Raw genomic sequence first — 6,114 nt, forward strand, 5'->3', positions numbered from 1 at the left:
CTAAATACTAAATAATACTTAATACTAAATAATACCAAGTACTTAATACTAAATAATACCAAAATATATGTGCCCTTCTCTGCGCTTCTCAAAAGTCCTAGGTAAGCAAACAACTTTTTCGATGTTTTTTTTTAAATACTAATTGTGATTTTATGTGGCAGCAGAGGATATCAATAATGTGATTTCAACCTGGTGTAGGAAGTGCCTGAGCTAGCTATTTTCCAGGAGCTACAACCAGCTTTCAGCTATGACGTGGAAAGAGCTTGAGGAAAGGGGTTAGTACCTGGGGGAAATGGAGAGGGAACCTTAACTTTCTGACTTTTGGCTGCGGCCCTGTGGCTGTTTTTTTTTTTTATCATTTAAAAAAGGAAAATTATACATTTTATAAAAAGCAAATATCAAATTTTTAACAAAGCAAATAATATAATATATAAAAAAGAAATGTCTATTTCGTGTTTTTTATATTTTTGTAACATTCAGGCAAAAAAGGAGGCTATCTACATATATTTCGTTTTTCAGTAATTATGTTATTTTAAAAAATAGTTAACGTAAGAAAAGTGTGTATACATATATATTATATTTCTTACCTTACTGGCCCACTGTCCTATGAAAGATGGACTAATTGCCACCGAGTCGCCGGGCAAGTTTACGGCCAAGGTAAACGCAACTAGGAGACGTAAGGCCAAAGTTCAACGTGGCTGAAGTTTTTCGACCGTGTCACGCCTACTTTTTCTAGCTGGTGTGCGTGTATGCATGCATGTGTGTGCGAGGGTTCTTTAGGATTTCACCTTGCGCAACTTTTCCTTTTAGCTGTGCTCCTTTTTTCCGCTTTGAACTCGGGCATTGTACGCCATATCCTTTACGTCGCAGTGACGCCGCTTAAGGTCGCTTAAAATTGGCTGTTTTATTCCTGGTTTACTGCTGGATATTTCACACTTTTCCGCGATAGTCATTAAAATCTTATTAAAGTCGCATAAACCACGTCAGCCTAATTAAAAAGTTTACAGTCATTTTGTGTTTAACAGGCAGGCAAAACAAATATAACGTTTTTCCTCTCCGAAATGGTTTTCTATTATTAAAGAAGTTTTGATAACTATAAATGTGTAGCAAGGAACATTCGAATTCTAAATTCATAACGACGCTTAGTATGAAAGGCACTTATAGAGCTCATAGTTAATATAATTATAGCAAATTAATAAAAAATTAATAAAGCTCTATTTACTTTACCCGAATACTGGGTAGGGGATCAAGGTTCTCAGTTTCCCTATATATCCTTCTTAAAACCTCCATGACTCCGTACATACATACATGCAAGTACCGCAAAGATCATGATCTATGCTGAGATGTCACCAGTGGTGGCAGTGTATAATAAAAGTTACACCAATCGGCGTAATCCTAGGATGCCAGATCGACTGAGGGCAGCGATTGTTGGGCACGCGGGGAGTGCAGATTGATGATTGTGTACTGGAAAAGGACAAACATGCTATTTTTAATCACAACACCAGTGTAGAGGCCCCCTAATACAAATAAAAATAGTTTTTTTTTTTTATAATATTTATTTATCATAATATTGTATCTTAACATCACAGTGGAGAAATATCCTAGAGGTAAACAAACACTATATACAAATTAGTGAAGTAGGAGCATATATACATAGCAGTTTTTACTGCTGTCCAAATGTCTTGGCAAAGCCTTGCCTTTTGAGTCGTCTCAGAGGTCGAGCGGGGATAAGACGTCTTGCAAGAAGGCAATTGTAGACTTTGACACCCAAAATTTTAAAAGGGATTTAGGAACACACAAACCAAAATATTTAGAAATATACAGATATATATACACACTAAAAATTCCATATTCTTTTTTCAAGGATTTAACAACTCATTCCTAAGCCCCGAGATTAATTACACTTCTTAAAATAAATTTTTTTTTAATGAATATTGCAAGTCTTGTCAATATGTTCAGTGGTAGCAGTTTTCGAGTAATCAATCTCAATGAGGATTAAAAATAAAGGGAAAGAAATTCGCAGGCGGCAGCGTTGCGTGGCCTTTATATAATTTAATTGAAAATCACGCATACGGCCTGTTTCGATGGCCCAAAGTGCTGGCAGTGAACAGTGAGAAGAAGAGAACAGCGGAAGAACTGCAGGGAAGGCGAGGAAGGAAACGCACTTGAGTGCAGCTTATTTTCCTAGGCTTGCATAATTTACGAGCATTTTCATTGATGATGGCAAGCTGAACGGAAAAGGCAGGCGAGCAGCTTAAACCCGGACACTTAGGACCAGGTAAAAGTCGGAGCGACTCCTTGGAAAGCCCTGGAGTCCTGGAGCACGGCTGCGAGAGCGAGTGAAGGACACGCACTCTGCACACACACACACACACCCGCACAGCCGGATAGATACAGATTCAGTCACTTAAATTAGCCTTAAGTTGGCTGCAACGAGTGTTTTGCTTAGCTGCTTTGTGCACTCGGATAAGTGCAAGGAGCAGCCGCCTGCCTGCTCCTTTTCCAAATACTTTTCCATCTCGTCCTGCAACAAACTATCAACTGCACAACTCCATGCAAAACTCATGAGCTATGCTGTGCATAAGCTGCTGCTCATGCATATCCTAGTGGCATATTTCCCCTTTTTATTTTATTTTTACTCGATTTTTTTTTTCTTTTTTTGTTGTTGTTGCCTGACATGTCCAAGTTAGTGAGTTGGCTGAAGCTAAAAGTTTTCTGCCACCCAGTCCCCACCGGCGTCCCACTTGATTACAAGCTTTTTATTAGCTGCCCGAAAGCAATTTGAGTATGCTCATGCTGTTGTCAATTCTGTTGCAGGTCCTTTTTTTCTACGCCTTGCAGCGATTTAGCCTCCTCAAGTGATCGCAAAAAGTATATATGAGAAAAAAGCCCATTAAGCAGCATAAGTGCATGATATTATCAGTTCTTGAACAGACAAAGGAGCAAAATTGTCAACAGAATTAGTTTATTACCCTCCTTATTACTGCGCATTGTCGATGTTTTACAAAGTCGCTTCTGGGTATTAAAGGTTAGTCCTTTATTGAAATGAGCACAGATTCTAAAGTAGTGAAGTAATTGAAGTAGTTCTTAAGCACTTTTCATCGCTACCTTTAAAGTTAATACTTGTTTGAATAATTTATTAGAGCTGAAAATGTGTGTAAAATTCGTAGAAACATGCGGGTTTCGTATATTCTTCTTTTTCCATTTTTTAGCACGAAATCAAGCTGAGCTCACACACACACTCACACACACTTAGACTGGCACCCACACAGATACATGCACCGGCAGCAGGACCTACGGAAAAAGGCTCGATTATGCTCCCAGCGGGCTGTGCTCCCTGCCAGCGGCCAAGTTTTATTATCAGCCTCGCCAGGAGACAAGAAAAAGCAGCAGCAACAATAAAACTCATAAAATATGTTTGCCATCAGACAACACAGCACAGTGGTGGCAGAAATATTGGAAACCAGATCGAAAATATGATTATATTTAAGAAATTAGCTAGTACAAACAGTATTTTAAATATACATAATGTAATTAATTTGTATAAATAAAAGCTAATAATTTTAGAAAAATTTTAACTTTTCTGATTAACGAAGGAAGTACGATGTTAGATCATACTATTGATATATACTACCCTTGCTTTAATTTTAATGATTTTACTTTCTTGAATAAACCGATTGGTATGGAGGCCCCAAAAGTATATTCCTAAAAAAAATATTAGGATACTGTTGTTTTCCAAACCTGTAGGCACTTATATACAGCAAGGCACACTTCGAATTTGTGTTCGCTGCTTTATTCTTCATTTAACAGCATGCCCCACGGGATGTGGGTGACTATGTGGCGCCCACCCAGCGCGACCTTTGTTTCGCGACCCTCTCTGGTGCTGGCCCCTGTATTATGCTCTTCTTTTGGGCTTATTATATTCCGCTGCCTTTACACTCATTTAAACCATTTTACAGTAATTTTGCTTATGGCTAATTTCAAGCTATTGCCCCATGGCCGCTGGAGGAAAATGCCTACCACCTGCTGCTGCGGTTTTCTTTACGTTTCTTTCGCGTTTTGCGGCCCCAATCTTTTATATGACAGCTATTGCTCCGCGGAGAATCATTCGCATATTTTTCTTCACTTCAATTCGCTTTGTTTTCCGTCCTGGGCCCAAAAGTATTCGGTTAATTCATTATTTATTAAACTTTTGGCATGGCATTAGCCGACCGAAAAACTTTCACTTTATAAATTGACAATTTGTTATGAGTCTCTCAACGATTTCTATTATTTATCTGATATTTTTCCCCCTGCCTCACGTCCGGCTTAAATTATTATCTATTCTTCATACAGAGCCGTGGGAATTGAGCAAACCTCAGTGGCTCTCTGGCGCCTTGCATAATTCAGGAGATGGCATAAAAATTAAACATTAAGACGACCACGGCAACGGCACACTAAGCCGAGATCTCTGTCACTTTAGGTGCGGAAAAGAATTATGGATCTGGGCGGGATTTGTTTCGAAACTTGTGCAGCTTAAACGCTGTGCTGGGGTTAAGCTGTCGTACTGTCGTGCTGTCGTGCTGTCGTCCAGGACACAAGAAGGAGCAACAAGGATGCTGTGGGAAAAACAATGAGAAGTGCCACAAAAGCCGCACGGCCCGGCAACAAATTCTAATATTGCTTTTGTTCCTTCTGCCGGCCGTGATCCTTGTGGCAGTCCTTGTGCTCCTCCTGTTTTCCCGGGCACGCACTTCGCCCAGTTGGCTTCAAATTGAGTTGTAAGCATAAAAAACCCGACCAAATGCTCTGGGGAGCAAGCGCCAGTGCGGCAAAAGTCAACTGCTGCTGCAGAGGCATCCTGCGAAGGACACTGGACAATGAACGATGTTGCACTGTCAAAAATCCATCAAAGCAATCTAAACCTATGCATTTTCCATTGCTGTACAAAACTCTGTTAAAAAAAGAACAATACCAGCGCAGTCTAATTATTTTCATTTGATCATTGTTTTAACACTTTTGGAGGTAAATTTGGGTTAAGTTTTGTTTCAAGTGCACTTAAAAGTCTGTTGTCCAAGTGGCAGTGTGAAGATATTTATGGCCGATTTCCAGGGAGTATAGATGGTGTCTGCTGCGTCGTCCATCGACCACTTGCCTTGAGCCCCGCTGGTAAGCCGTTTAGGGTTCAATCTCAACGGGGTCGAGGTCGATCGTTTGCCGCCAACGCGTCGTATGAGTGATGTGTATGCAGTCAACAATCCGATTTAATGGCTGTTTGGAATGAACTGGCATATGAGGCAGCAGCTATGTCGTGGTTGTGTTTCCCAATTAATTTAGGCGATGCAAAATAAGTTTTAAACTATTTATACAACTATGTACGTCAAATGTGTGCATACTGCGAGGGCATTATAAAATTAACAATGGCTACTAATTACTTAAAAATTTATAAGTCAACATCAACATTAAATAAAAAGCTGTTATAATTTGGCTTAACACAAAGCTCAAATAATACCACCTGCTAAGCTGGCAACAATTTATGTTTGGTAATTGAATTATGCAAATCAGTTAAATACTATAAAATATTTGTGGTATTTTTCGTGTCCAAAATAATCTACCGGTCTTCATTGTTCTAAGCTACAAAATTTAACGAGTCCGTTCAAATATACAATACTTTCTATCAACTACTTTCTTTTTTCAGCTATATCGCAAACCTATTTGAACGGCTGTAAGCTATAGAGCGTTTATCTTAACGCGACATCACCGCCTAAAACACAATTGAATGCTCTCGATATTGTTACCTTGTTGAAAGAGGACTTCACCCGATCCGCCAAAAGGATTAAGCACGAACTAAGCCATTAAAAGGGGTAAATACACTTGAAATCCACTGTGGAATGTTAACTGCACTTACAGCATTCAATTGCTAGAGCAATTGCTCCTGCTGGCTTAAGCGGAATGGAGGAAGAGTGATACTCAAGGGTAGCAAGGTGCAGAATTACTAGGGTTTAACAAATCACCTGAAACATATATATATCTCCCTATATATAGCCTCGCTTGACGCGTTGTTTACAGCACTTACGAATGAAAATAAACGCATTTCAAGCTAATTAAACAATAAAAGCGCAAAGGGGCGCCTTC

Source organism: Drosophila yakuba, chromosome 3R (assembly GCF_016746365.2).
Source record: "Drosophila yakuba strain Tai18E2 chromosome 3R, Prin_Dyak_Tai18E2_2.1, whole genome shotgun sequence".
NCBI classification, from domain to species: Eukaryota; Metazoa; Arthropoda; class Insecta; order Diptera; family Drosophilidae; genus Drosophila; species Drosophila yakuba.